At 42.5% G+C, this 19,738-nt stretch overlaps 1 protein-coding gene and 1 long non-coding RNA gene across 6 annotated transcripts in view; one reads left to right on the top strand and one right to left on the bottom strand.

Moving 5' to 3' along the window:
• Window positions 1–19,738, top strand: part of LOC147128194 (uncharacterized) — a 74,752-nt gene that overhangs the window by 25,659 nt on the left and 29,355 nt on the right. For 4 of the 5 annotated variants that reach the window (XR_015083717.1, XR_015083719.1, XR_015083718.1 and 1 more), the window contains one exon: window positions 12,374–12,424. The exons of the other annotated variant lie outside the window; for it this stretch is intronic. This is a non-coding gene — a long non-coding RNA (uncharacterized LOC147128194). The remainder of the gene's footprint in view (window positions 1–12,373; window positions 12,425–19,738) is intronic. 5 annotated transcript variants of the gene reach the window in all.
• Window positions 1–19,738, bottom strand: part of foxo3b (forkhead box O3b) — a 43,132-nt gene that overhangs the window by 8,010 nt on the left and 15,384 nt on the right. The gene's annotated exons all lie outside the window — the stretch shown is intronic.

The raw sequence follows: 19,738 nt of genomic DNA, 5'->3' as shown, positions 1-19,738 counted from the left end.
CCTGAGGGACTTTAAGCAATGTTAATTCTTCCCATTTAAAGCAAGTCTTCCAAATGAGGGTTGCGCGTTTTCCTGCGCCGATGTATAGCTTAACGTCATCACGCGGTCCCGGGTTCAAACGGGCAAAAAGTCAAAATCACAACCTTGTTTTCCATGAAGCTATCCCGTCTTTCCTGTGTTTGGTTTGGATTGGCAGTACACTCACAAAAGGAACAACAGTGGGTTTAAATGATCCTCTTTTTTCAATGTAGGGTGTGGGCAGAGTCTTAACATTTTTTCTGCTCTCTGTGGGTTTGTGTGTTTGAACATTGCGTGGATATGCACGCATATTTGTGCGTTTAAGGTGGTCAAGTGGAAAGTATTATGTCCGCAGTGTTTTTGAGACAATAAATTCAAGTTTTTGCTGGAGCAGTGTGCACTTTGTCTGACGCAAATCCATAAAAGAATTGCCGTTGATGAGGAATGCTGGACCGTTACGCGTGTTTATGAGGGTTGTGTGTGTGTTGGAGTATAGTCGATGCAATGAGGTAAGATGAGATACCAGGGAGACCAGTGTATATCCTTTGGCAGTATCTCTTGAGGCATGACATAATGTTGTCTGATTTTCCAACATTTTAACACGCGCACACGCACACACACACACACACACACACACACACACACACACGATACACTACATACTCTATATACATCCTTCTTAGCAAGTCACACATGGGAGGGGCAGCTGTTTGCGAAATATAACTAAAAATAAATACTCGGCTATTTATGAGCTAACATGAGCTACATGGGGACGTAATGGGATTGGTCTAATGATTCAAAATATCCGAAGATTGTTTTTTTTTAATTATTATTTTGGGCTTCCACTACACAAGTGTAGCAGTGCGAGCAATGGGGAAAAGTGTGATGAGAACCATAGAACAGATATGAAATGTACCGTGACACATAGGATAGGGATTGTCTGCCTGTCACGATATCAGGATGACATAAATGAAATTATGAACACATTCACTGACGTTTTTGTCAACCGTTTACTGTCATTGACGTATATATGCATTTCACGCACGTTTTTCAACGGGCAGGCATACAAGAGGGTCTTGCCTAGGTTATCTGTGAAATTCAAGCTTCCAGTTAACTGTAATGACAAACAGATGCCAGTAAATGGCAGCGTTGCGTCGCAGTATTGCTTCTAGTTCCCTCTCCAGAGAGCGAATGCTTAAACCTTATTTTAGTTTCCCTTATCGCAATTAAATGTTTTATAATGGCGAAAAATGTATTCTTGTCACTCCATGTCGTAGTAGCAGAATGATGTGAGGAATAAAAAAAACTAAGTATTGGAGGAAACATCTGTGACTGACACGTGGTGAAAAGTGAAAGTGTGCGGAAGAGGTGCTGAGAGAGCACATGGTGTGCGTTAGCGTTAGAAAAAAAAAAAAAAAAAAAAAAAAAATCACACACACACACACAAACCCTGTTCGGTGAAATATTCCACTAGCTTTATTGATGTCAATGACACAAAAATCCTTCCCTAAATCCTTGACAAAGACAAGACCGCAGTGGATAAAATATTAGGAACACACTAATGGCATACGCAAGTGGAATTTTGCCGTTTTCTGATATTTCAGTGCAAAAGTCCAAAATACGTTGCTCAGTCTTCAGTAAACCTATTACTTTGAGTGTGTGTGTGTGTGTGTGTTTGTGTGCGTTGCATACTACGGTATAGCTCATCTGGGCTATTTCCCAAAGGCCATTAATAAAAAGAGCTCAGTGAGACAGCAGCTCCGGTTCATGCCTACGGCATCCAATGCTAAATGACGCACTATAAACTTCACATACAACAGTTCATAGCGGAAAATACATTCCACATCCACCTGCTAGGTACAAATCCACAATATAAAGACCCCCTCTCCCTGCTTTAAACACAGTAGAGATCAAAAGCTGTGGCTGGCCTTAATATAAAGTATGCCATAAGTGCCATATAGCACCTCTTTTTTTTTTTAATACCTTAAGTTACACAATGCGTGCGTTTGACCCAGCTAGCATGCGGTGCGGCATGTGTTGACATTCGCCTCAGATTATTCCCGCAAGTTTACATAATACATGATAGCGTGCTTTGCGTCAGGTGTTGAAAGTGCAACAGAGACTGAGGTCACCGGCTCGGTCAAATAATTTGATACCGTGGCCAAGTCTAGACACGGACAGTAGCATAAAATGTTATTTCAAGTCAAATTCTGCATCCAAATCAGGAATTTAAGTAGAAATAAGGGAAAATGCGATACAAATGTAAGTGCAAGGGCTAATAAGACAGCATGAGAGGTGTCCAGGCAGGGCCACCAATATTGTAGCCTGCGAAAATAGGTGATCAAGTGGGTCAGCATGGGAATGCAAGAGATTCTGTACGTATTACAATGCGGTGTCCAAAAGTGTTACTTTAGGGACAAATTGTTACACAGTTCTGCTTTAACTATACACATCAGTTCAACATTTGAGTTGCGATATTAATGAACAGATGGATAGAATTGTAAAAATACAATTCAAAGTCAAATCCTGGTGCCAATACAATGTTAGCATAAAGGCTAGTGCTAGCACAACATAAAGTGTCCTGTCTGATCCGACAAAATCACAAATGACAAAACTAGGCGGTCCATTGGGTTGCCGTGGTAATGTGAAATATGTTAATCACAATAATTTTCCAGCAGTTACTTTGAGGCCAAATTATTGCATGCTGTGGCTTTAAATCAGGGGACCTGGCTTTAACACATAGATCCTCAAATCCTGGAGCCTAGATAAAAAAAGAAAGTAGAGTGCCTGGTTCCACCTCTTGAGTCATGACACACTAAAACCAGAGAAGAAGAAAGTCCTCGTCTGCATATGTCTAAAGTGAGCTATGTGCTGTTGCTGGCTGATGAAACACACTGCAACACCTTCTCAGGACCCCTCCCGACTGCTCCTCAATCCAATTCCCCTCAGCCAATCGCCGCCGCCGCAGCTCGCACGGCTACATCCAATTAGGAGCGAGTGTGGGAAGCCAGCTCGGCCAATGGGAGCGCTCCGCCTCGCGCTCGCTTATTTCACCTTTACGCCATCCAGCGTGGCGGGAGCTGATGCAGGCCCGCCGCTAAAAGCGCACCGTTTGGAAAGCGACACAAATGAGAGTTCGTACCTCTCGGCGTCAGTCAAACGTGAGAGCCCTTCAAAATAGGGGATAGAGTGGCGGGGGACACTTTTGGCATGACAGCTTTTGGTTGTTCCCACATGTTGCTGATGGACAAAAAGGCTTCTGTGGTGCTGGGCTTTGACAGTGCAGCTGCTATGCATGCACGCGCACATGCAAAAACTCAGCTACTCTGACACTCTTTCACACTCGCTCACGCACACGCACTCACTTACTGTCACACGCACCACACACATACCCTCTATCAGGCTCACTCACTCTGACAAGAATTAAGTAATATGACAGTCGTTATCCCCCAAAAAATAAAAACTTATAATGATTACGAAAATACAGCCGGAGTATGGAGGAAAAGTGAACAAAGTGGAAAAATTCTTATAGTCTTATAATATGGCAAGAAAAAAAATGCAACCCCCCCAAATGTTCATAAACTGTAATAATATGAATGTTGCAAATTTTTTTCAAACATTTAATAAGCCGTCGGAGGACAAAAATGTCTCCTAATTGAAAAAAAAAATAAAAAATCTTCCCCAGGCCTGTTGTAAAAAGTCCTCAAATGTAACACTGGTGGACTCCCAGGCCACGCAAGGCTCCAACACGCACACAGGTGACACGTTTGCTACACTTGACAAATAAACACATAGCTTCGCCTCAGTTGACACTGCAGCGAGAGCGTGGTTATTTATACTGTGGTCACACTGACACAAACACACTCGTACACTTTAATACTCAAACACACACACCGTGTCCTGCTTCCAGCTGCCCTGAGCTCTGGACTGCAGACAGAACATTCCATTCTCGACAATCATAAGTGCGTCCCAGCTTGTGTGTGTGTGTGTGCGTGTGTGTGTGAGTGAGTGAGTGTTCACCTTGTGTTGACGTATACACTAAAGAGGTCTTGAGCTTGACAAATGGAATCCTGCGATACCTCATTCCCTTTATATTAGCGCCGTACACTCCCTAATCTCCTCCAGAGACACATTCTTAAATCCAACCATGCTTTACTGCCAAAACAACGATTATACATAATACTGTAGTTAATATTTACATCATCCATCCATCCATCCATCCATCCATTATCGATACCGCTTCTCCTCACAAGGGTCGCGGGGCGTGCTGGAGCCTATCCCAGCTGTCTTCGGGCAGTAGGCGGGAGACACCCTGAATTGGTCGCCAGCCAATCGCAGGGCACACAGAGACAAACATCCGCACTCACAATCACACCTAGGGGCAATTTAGAGAGTCCAATCAACTTACCATGCATGTTTTTGGAATGTGGGAGTACCGGAGTACCCGGAGAAAACCAAATTTACATCAATGGTGAGTAAATACAATTGAAGGGTTAGTTATTAATATTAATGCCATGCTACACGATTTCCACTCTATTTTGCACAATTAATATAATTAAGAGGGAAAAAAAAACGCATGCTCTTAAAATATAATCATAAGATTAATGAAAGAAGGCCACGCTTGATAAAACAGTGAAGATACAAGAATAGTCATTAACATGATAGTGGAAATATTACGGGGAAAAAAGTGAACAGAAATGTTTGAAATATTACAAGAAAAATTTCTCTCTTTTTTTTTTTCCTTTTTTTTTGGGACATAAGTGGGGGAAAAAAGGGAGAAAAAAATGTTTAAAAAAAATAACCACTATGAGAAAAGTCCTAATATTATAAAAATGTTGGCATGTTCCAAAAAAATATTAAACTTCTGCAAAAAAATAAAAACTTAATTAGGTTAGCATGTTACAGCCGCGTACAGGGGTAAAGTCACAATTATACAAGTATAAAATCATAATAGATCGGTCTACTGCAAGAAAAAAAAAAAAGGAAAAACCTTGGAAGCTATGAAAGTGTCATATTTGGAGAGAAAAAAATAACATTATGGAAAATAAGACAAATGGATACAATAATTTGAGAATAAAATTGTCATAAGGGATAAGTCAGAAGATTACAAATATACAATTCTATTAGAAGAACGTCATATTATAAATAAGTTACAATATTACAAGAAAGCACAAAAAACTTAAATGAAAGTAAGACTAAGTCGTACTTTTTCCACCCAAAAGAAAGTTGTACTATAACGAGAAAAATAGTTGTCCTATGACGGGAAAAAGTCAGTGATAAGATTGATTGATTGATTTACCATACTATTTAGATTTTGTATAATTTGTACCTCATCTTGAAGCACTGTACATGAAATTGCACGACAAAGACAAGTTAATGTAGCTCTTGCAATTATTTCCTTTCTTGTTTGATTGACAAAGCGTCTGCAAAGACGTCCGCCTCCTCCTCCATGTGCTCATTGTGTAAGAGCACATGCTCAGAGAAGTGCGCGTGTTTACGCTTCGGCTTCCTCCAGTGAGTGTGCCCGAGGTGGGGGAGTTGGCCGACCCAGCCCACCTCCGGCAGCCAATCAGAGCCGTCCTGTTTCGTCACACATCTTTAAGTCAGCGTGCTTTTGATGGGAGTTTCTTGGAAGAATGCGACTTGGTGTGCGATCAGACGCACACACACACATATGCACACTGACATGTGGAAAGTCATGCGGAAAATCCATAATCATATGATATAATGTATTGAATTGTTCCAACAATATGCCGCACTGCACTAAGCAGCTGTTTGCGTGTACATGTACGGTATAAGTGTGTACGTGTATGTACTTTGGCAATGGGGGAAGTTTATTACAGTTTATTATATAGTGTGTTTACTCTGCTTTGGGAGGACACGGGACATCCCTACGAGATGTTTCAGGACACTGTGTCCTAAAGCATTCAGAGGCTCTGCACTTGCCAAGAACACACACAAGCGAGCACACACACACACCAACTGATACCAGAAACTCCCCAACAAAGACTCTTCCAGACAGAGCGAGCTGGGACAAGCCAAATGGGAAGCACGAGGAGCAGTTGCTCTGGCACGTTATGACCACCGGTAATAGATATGATGTAAATATGAGTGAAGTATCAAATAAAGTAGACAGAAGACCTTTAGTGCCAAATGAGTCATTTATACTAAACGGTATAGTCCGGTTCAGTGCATTTTTTTTTTTGGATGTGAAGGTGTTACTGTTATTGTTCGCAAATTTTACTAAGGCTTATTATGGCCACGCAAAAGTGGAACGTTACAAGAATTAAGTTGCATTATTGCAAGAAAAAAAAATAGCTTATTATGCAAAAAGTTTTGAAAGAAAAACAATGGAATATCATCAGAAAAATGTGCAATATATTGTAACCACAAAATATCTGAATATTAAGACAATAAAGAGACGGAGTATCAACAGAAAAAAGTAGGAATATTCCAAACAAGTTTGGATATGAGAAAAATATCTGATTATTCACAGAAATATGGCACAATATTTTACAACAAAACTAAGAATACTGCATAAAAAAAGTTGGACTATTACGAGAAACAAATTCTGAATGCGACAAGAAAAGTCTTTGTCGAAAGCCTGTCGGCGTACCGACTGCTTGATTGGTGGCCATAGCGGTGCCGTCAAATCGTAGGGAATGGGTAGAAAAAGAAAGAAAGAAAAAAGTACACTAAATGCATTGTAAAATAAAAGGATTTCACTACAACACAATATTTGTGGCTGGGTGACACCATGTCATGCTATTAACCTCGCTGGCGCAAGCTATCGCAAACGCCGGCCAAATCGGGATTTACCGTTCTGGCGCAAACGTAACTGCGCAGCTTTGCGTAAACAGACTTTTTTAGAAGAGGACAGATGGGAAAGAGGACGCCCTCGGCAGGGTGTCTACATGATTAATGACATCTCTAGCGGCATTGATGTGTGGAAGGACGTAGTGGGGGTGGTCTAATGATTCATAGTTATCCGGAATGTTGCTATTCCTGTGGGGAGTCATGGTGTGAGAGATGAGGAATATGTGTGCTAATCGAGATTGCCATCCACACCTCCTTACAAAGGCAACGGAGTAGCGAAGAGGGAGGATTTAATTACAGATGATGTCAACATCGAGAGAACGGCAAAGCGCCGTCGGCGGTGGGGTCTCGGTGTAGAAATATCCAGGTTAAAGGGACATTTTATGACCGAAGCATGGCGTTACAGTGCCCGCGGTTAGATAAGAAAATCGCTACCATGCAGTCTTTAGCCCATTTGTTATCTTAGTCAAACAGAACTTGACTGGAAGCTGAGAGCCTCGCCCAAGTGAATCATCAATTCGCCTTTTAAATGTAACTAATGTGAGGAAAAAAAAAAAAAAAAAGTTAAAGTTACAAAGCTAAAGCTAAAGTTACACTAGAAGGTGTTGGTTGATATTTTCTTGCTAGATCAGTTAGCATTCTGTCCAACACGTTCAGTCAAAATGCTCTCCATTGTTTTGATTTTGACCATTCCTTGAGACCAAAACTGAAACTTCAAGAGTTTTTGTGTTCAACAACGGGTGACAATTGGCTGCTATATGATTGCTAAAACGTAGACGCTAAATATATGTTATTAGTATCTTTTCTTATAGACCACAACATTGTGTCAATACAGAGCTTTTGGACAAAACGTCAGCAATGACCCAACGCAAGCAAACTAAAACAGTTGGAGGATTTGTTGCGAGACAAAGGATTGTTAAATGCTAGTTAAGTCAAGATGCGAATTATTTTCTGTAAGCGTCTTTCTTTAGACCACAACGTTGCGTCAGTACAGAGCATTGCAACTTAAGTGGTCTCATTGGCAGTATTACAACACAAAAGCATTAACAAAACTCAAGTTACAGTAATTTGTGTGAAACGTGATTGTTAGATGTTTGACTGTCGACCGATAGCATCTTTGTTTCAACAACAACACTCTGTTAATACAGAGCATTTTGACTGAGAATGTGTTCTTGCCAACATTTTGCCAGCACTAGAAGATTAGACCAAAAGTAGAACTGGAGTTTCTGTGTTCAACAACTTATTGATTCATTTTTAGATGCTATCTGTATAGCAGATGCTAAATATTCTCTTACCATCCACAACTTTGTTAGTACATAGCACTTTGACAGAGAAACTCTTATTGTTGATAGAACCTTTACAGAAGGGAATATTTAAACAAGACAGATGACTCAAAGCCAGCCAAATGGCACATTCTTCTAAGCTAGCGTGCTATGCTAGCCACGAAATCACATGCTAAATTGAAACTATCACAACTTTGTTTTGGTATACATGGGGATTATTATTTTCACGGTGTTGTAAAGCTAAATGTCACCATCAGACTCAAGTTTTCTTGGACATCCCCTGGTTGCTGTTATGAAAGGAGGCACCTGTAGGAACAGTGAAGCTATCATGGGATTTTATTCCCGTTTTCATAAGAACAAATCAGTCACAGAGGAATTGAAGCCTGGGTTGTTTTAACACATGCAGCCCGGAGAGGGGTTGACTGAGGTTTATGACCGTAACACTTAACACCATGCAGCACTGTGGGTGTACGCTTGTGTATCCATTTAGAACGGGCTATGCTTGTTCAGAGAACTATTAGGTAACCTAAGGACAGCGGCTCATGGAAACACAGTCTCAGGTTAAAAAAAAAGAAAGAAAAAAAAAGATCCCTCTAAGTCACCATGCAGGACGCTTTTCTTCAGATTGTACATTTTGGGAATTTCTCCTGTTGACTGACTGGAAACCACAAAATGATTTTCCAGGATGGTCAATTCAGGTCAGGTCAATTTTTAAGATGGACAGATGGCAAGACCATGGTGTCAAAACTGGCTTTAGGACAAACAAAAAAATTAACCTGACCTCAACCCCATCAAACACCCTTAGGACAACCTACCAGAGAGACTGAAAGACAGGCCTAGCTTGTACCTCCTCTGCATTTTTTTACTCAACTGCAGATAAGGAAGGGGAAGGCCTTTATTTGTGTGCATTTTTAGAATAATATTACAGAAAGATGATTTGTGGACTGGGTGGAACTAATAAGTCAAACACACAACATTGATGTGCGAGCACATCAGAGTCTACTCATCTGCCATTTTCAGTATATATGGGCCTATAGGCGTGTCTGGCGACACTAAGGCGTGATCCCTCCTTCTGATCCCGTGTTTCCACAACACGGCCTTCTTGCAGGCTTTGTAGACGCATCCCGAGTCACGCACACGCAACACCGTTTTGTTGTGTGTGTATGTGGGGGGGGGGGGTTCCTAAGGGTCTCATCTTCTTCATAAACATCAACTTTTCAAGATCCTCTGTAGTGGTAGCGACAATCACAGCGTGACACCCCATTGCACTGGTAAACAAAGTAAAGAGCTGCAAATCTTGCTTGATTGGTTGGAATTTGGGACGTGACGTTTCCTGTTTGCATGCTTGTATTTGTGTGTGTGTGCACATGTGTGATTGGTGCCGCTGAGAAGTTTGCATCTGGTCCGAATTAGCACCGAGGCCCTGCTGGCATTTAGGGCTAGTTCTAATGATGCTAAAAACAGATACAGTACACACACACACACACGCATACATGGACAGGACAACCACTCTTACCATAGGTTCCACAATGATTCCCATTTCCAAACTTTTACCGTCATTCAAGCCTGCGTACTACTCGTCCATACATTCATTGTTATGTGGAAGCAGGTGGTGAGGTAACCCGATGACCTTCTCCCCAGCAAAGCACTCCAGCTCCTCTTGGGGACCCCCAAAGGCATTCCGAAGCCAGATGGGCTCCACAATCCCTCCCCTCAACCTCTTGGGGCGGAGCACGGAGTGGGGGGAACGTCGGAGAATCGGGAAGAGGCCCCCGGCCGAGATATCATAATCGGATGTCTTGAGAGCTGGACTTAACCTGCTATCTGAACCCCTCACCTTATCGTCGTTCTTTTGCTCGCTGACCAACAAAAAGCTCGTTACCACGGGTGACAGGTGAGCGTCGGGATCTAAATCAACTGGTAGCGTTATCTTGGCTCACGCCGCTGCTGATAGCACGTTGACACTCCTGTCTGCCTCAGCCTCTATCTTACTCGCTTGTCGCCAAAGACGCCCGGAAATATCAGATAGCTCAACAACTCTACGTGATCATTTTCATCCACCCATCCATTTATCGCAGCTGACTTGGGGCGAGAGGCGGGTACAATCTGGACCACATGTAGACAAAGAGGCGCAACACAATTTCGAGCTTTGTATATGCAAATAATGAAAATGTCCCTTTTACATGTCCCCTTCTTGAACTTGAAAACCGAGGTCATGTTGCTATAGCGCGCTAAATCCAGACTTAGAGGATCTCTACTGCTTTGCTAGTATGGCCCCAACCATCACATCATCCGCCAATGGCACAGAACCAAATGGTAAAATCCTATAACACCATTTGACAGGATGATGACGCCTTCACAAACTTTCACGGAAAGCCTGGTTGCCGGTTAAAAATAGAAGGCGGACTGAGATGACACCTACAATTATGGGACAACGTATAGCTTTTAATAAGCTTTCAAAAGCCTCTCGAGACCGACCGAGGGCGAGTCAATAAACGGCTTCATATTACTTTGACGGTTTTCTTTCACTGTATTGTATATTTGACCTACTGTAGCTTTCTCACCGAGTCCAGATTGTTTAAACTTGCCTGACCCACTCACCCCCTGCGCATTTGAAACTGCAGGAAGGTGTGTGTGCGTGCGCGTGCGTGCCGATGTCAGCACTTCCAGGCTTGCCAACTCTCTTCCTCGTACACCCAAGTTGAGTAGTAGAACGAAAGTAGTTCCCCCCACCATACAACATACTGTACACTCTAGTACAGTAGATCAGTGTCTCAAGTGTGTATATTTAAGCACATAGCACACACACTGTTTGAACACACACACTAAAAAGCCCCGGTCAGAGTCTTTTCTCCCGGCAACAGAGCGGCCCCAGCCTTACTTTCTGCTGGCTCCGCCCACCCGCCTTCTGAAGAGGCACATGACTTCCTGCTTGGAGAACTGAAGGAAGCCTTCTCTCCTCTCCCTCAATGTTTTTTCCTCTTACTCGCTTAGCATAAACATACTGGGCCTCATTCGCGAATAAATGCGTAGGAATGTTCGTACTGTGCGCACATACGGAAACTCACTGTCGGATTCACGACACGTGCGTACCGGCCCGTTTTCTTCACGTCACTGTGCGTATGTTGATGATGAATGTTTGGTTCAGTTGTTTGACAATTATAGTTTAGATAACTTTATTACACTATAATTTGTGACCTTTTCTAAATATTGTACTCAACAAATACCACCTTTTTAAAAAGCTAAAACTAGTACTAAAGCCACTAAACTAAAACAAAGCATTTTCCCAAAAATAAAAACTCATAAAAACCAGCAAACGTGCTCTAAAAATCAATTACAACTGAGTTTAAAAAACAAAAGTGAAAAGGAAATTAAAACTAAACTATATTGAAACATCCCAACCTATTATAATCCTGATGTTTATATCAATGACTTTCAATACATGTTTTTTTTTAGAAACGGATCCATCATTCTTTGCGCATACACATGGTCTGAGGAGGTTCTGGATTTGTTTTCAGAATACGCACAAATTCAAGCACGAAGATATCGATGAATCGCACGGTTCGTGAATCCGCCCCATTGTTATTGAGCATTAAAATGGTGACACAGCTCCCGCATTGTGTGTCTGTACTTGCGCATTGTGAACCAAAGCTTTGTTTTCTCTAATAACCTATAATTAAATCACTCCCTTTAAAATCCAGTTAAACCGGTTCATTGGTCTTTGCGGGTGCACGAGTGTCCAGTATGAATAGTGTACATACTACGCGCACCATTGCGTGTGCGTAACTCCTTTGCGCTTCTGCTCAGCTCAATATTACCATCCAAAAGGTGATGGCACCCTAAGCACCGATAGCCGGCCGCTTTATTCATGTTGCCCACGTGTCCATGCTTAATGGCCCCCAAATGATCATTTTCCACCGTAACAAGACATTTTTGACAGTTCTGTATGGGAAAGGCCCTTTTCTTTGCAAAGGTTCACCTCAGCAGGTGAGGCATATGGTGTCTATTTTGAGTTTAAATCGCCAAATATGGTGCCTAAAAAAAGCACATAGCATCCATTTTGATTTCAGATATGGTTTATGATGAGACAATGTGAATGGTTTTCTTCCGCCCAAATTCACCTTGGACAGGCTCCACCTTAGCCAAGCAGTAGTGACTTTTTTTCAGAACGATATCAGGATGTGTATTGACTCTTTAAGTACGCACTGATACCGGTATTCAAAAATTGTGAACAAAGCCCTTTCTTTCTGATGCAGATGATTTGCAGATGTGTCAAGCTGCCTCAGTATAGCGCCGACTACTCTCAGGTAGGACTTGCTCAATGACAGATTTTTTTTGTGCCTTACGTATCTGTGGTTGGTATCGGATGGATGGTAATAAATATGGTTCAGAGCAGCACTTATGGCATCCGCAGTTGGAAGAAGTTACCAATTGTTTCCTTGTACCATAAAGAGATACTCAAAATAGTCAGGAATCACCATGTCAGTTTGCTTTACTCTTGGCATGACCATCATAATTGATTAATTAATTTACTCTGGGCTGGATTATTCAGCTCAGCACAACCCTGGCTCATAGTACAAGATCAGAACACTCAGAAAACCATCCAAACACTATAAAAGGAGATGATTTATTTTCCAAGTCCAAACTGGTTAAATATGCACAAGGCGCCTCCTTTGGACGCAGCTTGAAGTGAACTTGAGCGGCATGGCAACTAAAATGGAATTTCATTAAAAGCCCAAGCTGACTGTATATTGTTATCAGGTATTTATTTTAGGCCCAAGGGCGGTGTGAACTTAAGTAGCCCCTTGCTATGGGGCCAAGGTGGTACATTTATGGGTCCTCCAGTGTTCAGCGGGACTCTCTCTCTGGCGCTTTCAGCTTAGTGCACTTTTTCATACATGACCACATACACGCAAACACACACTGGCTATTGTCTTCACTGGCAGCTATTTCCTTACACGCATCCACCAGCATGCAAAGACACCACATTCCTCGTCAGGTGGTCTCACATCACCTCGCTGCAGTTTGAATGAAGAGAGCTACACCCTGTGTGTCTTAGGAGTGTGTCTTGTGAGTTGTGTTTTTCCTTTTTTTTTTTTTCTTTTTTTTTTTTTTTTTGGTGACATCACTGCACTTATCCCGACCTCATCCGGCCAGATAAAATGGCGAGCGCGTGGAAGTGCATGCCAGCATTGCGGGCTATTACAGGCGCTTTAGAGGAGCACACTGAGAAGTGGGTGGAGGATTGCAAGAGCGGAAGGTTACAGCTGTGCCAGCCCGGTGGCTTTAAATTTCCTGCATGGACCTTCAAATGTGTACAACCCCCCAACCCCCGCCACCCCACCCCCCCATTGCGAGTTCCAGGTTCATGGTCCCGCTATTGCGCAGACTAATATTTCTTGCCGCTTTTTTTTTTTTTTGAGGGGGGGGGGGGGAGGAGGAGGATTTGTTGTTTTTCCCGCACACCCGTGAGCCCTAATGAGTACAAGTACTATAGAATATGGATGGGGTTCTACACAAAGCCCATGTTATCAAATCATTGCTGTTGTATTTTACATTTAATTCAAAATCCAATTGCAAATTTAAGACACTTCGTTTTGAGCAGTGTGCATCAATCATACTGCATCGCCATAATAAAACATGTTTTATTAGTCCTTCACCAAGATTCACTTCAACATATTAAAAATTCAGTCGCTACTGCACATAATTCAACAGTATCAAATATCTTATGCTGTTTTATTGCCACTGTAGCGACAGGTACGATATATTACCGTAGGGATATTTTGTCCCACTGCTACTTTAAACCTATACTTTTCACTCTCTTTATTCCTCTCTCTTTCTCTCTCATTCTCTTTTGGCTTCAATCTTAAGTCAACTAACCGCACAAAAGTTGCACGGTAGCATCAGATGGCAGCAGGCCAGAACTTTCTGCTCTCTGGCTCTTCATTTTGTTGTTTTCGTGCACGTCCCACTCGCTGCGAGCACCAATCGCTCAATCCTAACCACCTCCTTTCTTTTTTTTTTTTTGCTTTTCACCCACTTTCTTTCTCCGAGGCGCTTGAGAGCACTACCACACACACACACACACACACACACACACGCACGTACACACATACACTTGTACACTGCAAGGTGACTGTGGAGCTTGAAGGGTTCGGTGCCTCTGAAAGGAGAAATTTCTGGTAATCCTTTTGCCGCTTGTGTGCCAAGTCCTTGTAGAGTGGCGAGAGGGGGTGTGGGGGTGCGGGAGTGTAAAGAAAGCACTTTTCAGCAGGTTGGGCCTCTTGCTGATAGTGGATGCACCAGCACCTCAACTTACCCTTGAAGACAGCGCATGCACTGTGGGTCTCACATAGGACGCCAAGACAGTGGAGTGTTGTTGACCTCCTTGCGCACACTAATGACTTGCAAAATACACTATTTCCGTAAATAGTGGCTTGGGGGTGTTTATTTATTCAAATGCAATATGAGGCCTTCATTAGGACTAATATTAAACAATATTACTCAAATATTATCATTTATGTCAAGTGAAAATGTAGTTTTTAAACAAAATGGTTTATTTCATTCTGGCAGAGTGGATATAACAAATATGTGGCATATATTAAAATGGACTATTTAATTGGGGAAAAAAAATATTTTGCAGGGAACTCATTTAAGACTCCACACTGTAATTCATCCAAGAAAGTCTTGATGTGCCGCTGTAGTAGGCGCTGCTGTTTTGGCTAGCAAGCCGCATTGATGGCCCTTGTTCCTATAGAACCCCACAGTTTTGAGTCCAATAATGAGTAAAATGTTCTAGGGCTAGTCAACCACAGCTACTATGCGCTGACACGTGCAGTCAGCAGTCGGTGGCCTCAGTGTCTGCTGGAAGTAACCGAAATAATGCAGAGAAAAAGGGGAAGTGGCGGCTTTACGTTAGGTAGGCCAACGTGATGCTCCGCTGTCTGGTCACGCGACAGATGAGTTGCTGTGTTGCAAGTTCACAACGGCTCCTGTCTGGACGTTTGTGTGTGTGTCGTGTGTGTATTGCATGCAAGATCATAAACTTCAAGGTTGCAACACAATACAGCATGTGACAGTGTGCAGCCAGTGTTTTACTTGAGGTCCACAGTGTGAATGTTCCACTGTCTGCGAGTCAAATGTGCCGAACGCACTTACGCTTGTATTTAAGTAGAAGTATAGAGACTAGTGTTAAAAAGGTACTAATTCAACTCCTTTAGTAAGTAAAATTGCAAATCTATGCAGGTTGAAAAAGGTAACTGGCCTATTTCAACAAAGTACATATATTTTTCCAAATGTAGGGAATGTGAGTAAATAATAATCTGAAAACGTAAACACCAAGTAAAGTAACAAAGTATTCATTCTTCTACTGCTAGTGTATGTGTAAATGTGTGTTTCAGTGTGTGTGGGCGCATGCATCGTTTGTTGTTGTTTCTTCATTTTTTCCCAGAATGCCCTGCAGTTGAAAGTCTGCTGTCCGTCTGGTGCTCTGTTCCACACTAAGTGGGTCAGTGGCTGGCTCGGTCGGTGGGTCGAGTTGGGCTAAAGTCACTCGGTGTGTGCGTGTGCGCGCATGGGTGGCCGGGGAAGAATCGCCATCATGATGAGTTCAAAGCCGGGGCAGAGGGAGAGCAAAAAGAAAGGAAACAAGCCAGACGAGCCTCTGTGTACTTGAGTGCGAGTGGGCGGGGCTACATCATCATCATCATCTCTCAGAATTAAGAGAAAAAAAAAAGACGTAACAGGCGAGCAGGCCAGGGAGGGTTGCTGAGAACACAAACTGCTGGGGGCGTACTTTTAATGTGAAGGATGCACACAGACATGAGTGCAGATGGTCCAGCAAAGGAAAGTGTATTTACTTGCTCTGTCTGACGATTGTCTGGGTCGGTCTACTACGGGCGACGCCTAGGGACCACCACTTACAGGGTGGGGGTGTATCAGGATTCATGTTTGTGTGTGTGTGGGCAAAGGGGGGGCAAAAAGCAGTGGAAGAATTTAGGTTAGTGTGAATTATTCAGCGACGAGCAGCCTTCGCCTCGATAAAAAGTCGCAAGAGGACACGCCGCCGTTGCCGTGGCAGTGTTTCGGCGTGGCACAATGGGCTGTGTATGTGTGTGTGTGTTCGCGCAAAGTCACAATCCGGCAGATTAGATAAACCACCAAGCTGCGGCTGCTGCTGTCATTTACGGCGTGTTGCCTCTCTTCAACTCCTCCCTAATCACTCTCACAACTAGTGCGCACGCTGCGTGTTTGGTGTGCTAGAGACTCGCTTTGAAAATGCGATAATATGCCCGTATCAATCGGATTCTTATATTTTTGTCTTATTTTAAGATATCGAGGTCTCATTGAGGCTGCCGATAGCAGCCACCGATACTTATGAAAAAAAAAACAAAAAACATTTGATACTGAATAATCCCCGCCAACAGTAGTACTCAAAGAGTGAATACTCGCCTTGGTATTGGACTGAAAAAAAGAAATATTGAACACCCCTAATAGAAACAAAAACAAAAATTGCACTTTGAGACCATGCTAGCCCTGATTTTCTAGAAACCAGTCTGAGGTATATCCTGGGATAGGAAAAGCTCAACTGCGACCTAAAATGTACAGGTGCATTTTTTTGTTTCGTCTGTTTCCTTGTACTGTACATACTGTACTATTGCACTGCTGAATGCAACAGGCCTCCCCATGTCAAATTCTCCCCCACCCCGCGTCAACTTCCCTTCCTCTTTTAACCTCCCCGCTTCATCCCCCGTCTCTCCGTTCTCGCCTCGAGTCTCTCTCGGGTTTCAAACTTGGAAGGCGGCCAATTAACACAAGAGCACTGAGATGCTGGAGGAGGGGGAGGAGAAGGGAAGGCAAGAGGGTGGGGGCATCGCTACACACTGACCTACATACACTTCCACCCAGCTGATTGAATCCCGCACTGAGGCCCACGGCCAATCGCGAGCCGAGTCGGAGTGCCGAGCAGCCAATGGCGGCGGCGGCTGTCTGCGGCGCTGTCTCCGTACAGTTTTGGGTAATTATACGGTGGGCCGGCGAGAAGAAGAAGAAGAAGAAGAAGAGACTGGCTAAGGGGAGTCATAGCGAATGAGAATGAGGCGGCGAGGGAGCAGCCAAGCGAGGCTCAGACGGACAAATATAGACAGACGCTTGTTCCTCCGGCCTCCTCATCTTATGGTGTAACAAGTGTTGACAGATGAACTCTCATCCTAGAGACAGGATTGGTGGCCCATATTTGACATTGCTCTTTTCTTAGGCCCAGCCCAAGCAGGCTTTACAAACTGCATAAGTACATCATGCATGGCCTGTTTATTTACTAAACTGCAGACTGACCAGGTATCTATTTGGGAATGACTGTATTTGTCAACATAGTTTTATTGTAAATTATCATATATGCAGTGTATAGTGGGTCTATAAGTGTGTATAAGGTTGAGTTCAGGACTCTGTGCAGACCAGTCAAGTACATCCAAACCAGACTGTGTATTCCATGTCTTTATGGACCTTGCTGGTGCACAATCATGTTGGAAGAGGAAGGGGCCATGTCCAAACTGTTCCCACAAAGTGGGGAGCATATACTGTATTTTCCGGACTATAAGCCGCTACTTTTTCCCTAGGTTTTGAACCATACGGTTTATATAAAGGCGATTCTTTGGATTTTTCTTCTACTAAGAAAAAAATCAATGCAAAGAAGAATACGCTACTTTTTCTTTAGCAGATGGAACACGGACGACAAATTACAAACACTTACCGGTAATTATTTTCAAATCATCATGGAACCCACACGAATAAGTTTGAGTAATGAGTTTTAAGTTGAAGGAAAGCGCACTGCTGCACACAAGCTTAGCGTCAACGAATCTATGGTGCGACAATGGGAAGTGAAATTAAAATAAGTATTGGTAATGTACATTTAGGGTTCAAAATCTTTGTAAATGCAGTAATTAGCACATTTTTCAACAGAGATACGGGCGCTTATTACCCGGTGCGGCTTATATTGTATATAGTGTACATAGTTTTTTTTTTTTTTTCATTATTCAAAAGAAAGACTGCCTTACATAAGGGTGCGACTTATAGTCCACAAAATGCTGTACTTTTCCCAGATTTGTCATTTGTGAATCACATACAAGTATATGGTGGGGATTACTTTATTTTACTGAGAATCATTTTGACACCATCTAATGACAAAGAAGCAGTAGTACTCACTGAAAGACACATGCACTTACACACAGCTTTGGCACCAGGCGACATGGAAAGTTCAAATTGCAGCCAACTCATTCTTGGCACACTGAGTAAGCCCTTACATAACAACTAAATGTACACTTGCATCCAAAACAAATGCGATGACACATAAATTGCATTTTATTCAACCCGGCCTTTCATTTACCCTGCTCTGTATCGGTTTTGCTGCGGTGGCAAAAGAGGGGAAAAAAAGGAGAGGAAGTGCAAAACAATAAAAATGCCAAGAAAAGCAGCATGGGAGGAGAGAGGGGAAGGAGAGTGGGGGTGGCGCGAACAGGCAGCATGAGGCACACTAACCCATATTTACAGAGATGGAGGCTTATGCACAGCCCGCAACTGTGCAGAGGCTTGGGGAAATGATGGATTATGGGCAGGAAGGCTGAATAGTAAAAGTGGTAATGTGGCACAAAAGAGGAGGAAAAATGCGGGATTTTCATCGACACAAATCCAACAAATGCATGTTCGAGAAAAAGATACAAAAACATTAAAAGTGTGAAACTTCACTCATTAGCATAACTGGAGCATTAGCATAGGTTTCTCTAGCACAGCAGGTTTTCATTGTCATCATAATAATAATAACATTAATGTAATGTGTAATATTAGTAATATTTCTGAATTAAGGGATAGGTTCAGCAACAGGTGGATTTTTTTTCAGAAACGTCAGAACTATATATTGGTAAAAATCTATATTGCGCAAGCTTTTATCTGTAAAAATTAACAACAAAACAAAAAAAGAAAAAATACCTAAAAAAAACTTGATGTGCTTGAAAAAAAGTACAGACATTTTTTAAATCGCGTCCAAAATACATTTCTGGACACAAAGCCATCTCTGATTTGCTGTTAATGAATAGTGCAGCCCTAGTTTTTTTTTTTTTTTTTACATAAAATTATGTAAAAAAATCAAACAAAAATATTTTCTAGGTTGGCTTTGTGCATTCAAGGGGCGTGGCCAGCGGAGTGACAGGAGCTGAAATTTTTTGTTGCGTATCTGAAAACTCATAAATTGGGCATCAAAGTACCACTGCATATACTTTCTGTGACTTTTTTACTTTAGTTTTTTGCCATGAGAGTTTTCTTAATAAATTATGCCCTTTGGCTTAATATAAAGGTTTGGAAACGCTGATCGATTCATCTATCCATGAAAACAGGCCTTACAGTACCTCCTCTGCATACATATACTTATCGTGTGGCCTACACTGCATGTTAATGCACATGCCAGGATTAGGTGGATCTAGTTTACACACTCACACACAATACGCGCGCGCATGCTTACACAAATGCAAATACACTGTACATTAATCAGACTAAAAGCCTTTCAAACCACACAGTGATGTCATTGCAAAGCAATAACTGAGGACAAGCGCGCCCTCAGGGGATCCAGCAGT

The sequence above is a fragment of the Filicampus tigris genome, chromosome 20 (assembly GCF_054856515.1).
Source record: "Filicampus tigris isolate MCC_2025a chromosome 20, RoL_Ftig_1.0, whole genome shotgun sequence".
Classification (NCBI taxonomy): Eukaryota; Metazoa; Chordata; class Actinopteri; order Syngnathiformes; family Syngnathidae; genus Filicampus; species Filicampus tigris.
The sequence above is the reverse complement of the archived record's forward strand: the minus strand, read 5'-3'. Positions and strand labels throughout refer to the sequence as shown.